The sequence below is a fragment of the Eurypyga helias genome, unplaced genomic scaffold, assembly GCF_000690775.1.
Source record: "Eurypyga helias isolate BGI_N326 unplaced genomic scaffold, ASM69077v1 scaffold26498, whole genome shotgun sequence".
Lineage (NCBI taxonomy): Eukaryota > Metazoa > Chordata > Aves > Eurypygiformes > Eurypygidae > Eurypyga > Eurypyga helias.
This window is the reverse complement of record NW_010267951.1, coordinates 6,781-8,214: the sequence shown is the minus strand read 5'-3', so window position 1 is coordinate 8,214 and position 1,434 is coordinate 6,781.

Below are 1,434 nucleotides of genomic sequence, written 5' to 3'. Positions count from 1 at the left end.
CAGGTTTCTTGTAGCCCCCCTTCAGGTACTGGAAGGTGCTATAAGGGCTCCCCGGAGCCTTCTCTTCTCCAGGCTGAACAAGCCCAACTCTCTCAGCCTGTCCCCATAGCAGAGGGGCTCCGGCCCTCGGAGCATCTTCGTGGCCTCCTCTGGACTCGCTCCAACCAGCTGACATTTTCCTTATGTTGAGGGCTCCAGAGCTGGACGCAGCACTCCAGGTGGGGTCTCACGAGAGCAGAGTAGAGGGGGAGAATCCCCTCCCTCGACCTGCTGGCCACTCTGCCTTCGCCTTCTGCGACTTGGGCGGTGTAGCTAAAGCATTTGCTGGTGAAGACTGAGACAAATGAGTCCTCGGCCTTCTCCACATCCTGGGTAACCAGGTCACCTGTTGCCTTCTGGAAAGTGCCCACATTTTCCCTAGTCTTCCTTTTGTCACCAACATATCTATACAAGCTTTTCTTGTTCCCCTTGATGTCCCTAGCCAGATTTAGTCCTATCGGGGTTTTAGCTTTCCCAACCTGATACCTGGCTGCTCAGACAATTTCTCTGTATTCCTCTCAGGCTACCTGTCCCTGCTTCTTCTGTAGGCTTCCTTTTTGTGTTTGAGCTTGCCCAGGAGCTCCCTGTCCATTGCGCAGGACTCCTGGCATTTCTGCCTGACTTCCTCTTTGCTGGGATGCATCGCTCCCGAGCTTGGAGGAGCTGATCCTTGAAGTGCTGCTTCTCAGCTCCCTTATGTTACACAGCCTTCCCACCACCCCCTGCAGTTCAGCACCTGCTGCAGGAGGTTCTACCCCTAGGCACACATTTGCAGACAGGGCTGCTGCCTGTTCCTGCCCCAGGAGAAAGGTCTGGGCCCTTCCTGCAGCCCGAGACCTGCACTGCAGCCTCACCTTTCAGCAGCTCCTCCTGGGAGCTGGGGTTGATGGTGCAGACCCCCCAGCCGCAGCTGCAGCCTTTGCTCTCAGGTGAGTGCACACCATTCTGCCTTGAGGGTCAGGTAGGATGAGTGCCCTTGGCCTGTGCAGATGGTCACAGAACAGTGCCCAGTTGATGGGGTTATGTGTACTGGAGGCCAGTGGAACACCTCTCCTTTGAGGGGGGATGCCCTCCAGTACCAGGCACTATGCCCTGTTTGCCCATCCTGGTCACCGCACTCCCCAGGGCTGCCTTTGTGGGAGCAGGGGGTGGCCTCTGTCACTCTTGGCCCTGCACAGGTCTTATCAGCTGCTTTGGTGACAGCTGCCAGCTCCTGGCGGGCCTCTGTGCTCCCCTGGGGTTTCCCCAGTGCAAGAAACCCCTCTGAGTGGCACGATCTCAGCTCCTACATAAAAACAGGCATCCAGATAGAACAAAAGTACATCTTCCAGGCACTGTCCTGAGCAGAGACTTACAAGTGAAACCATATAAGGGAGGGAATTCCTCAAATATGCC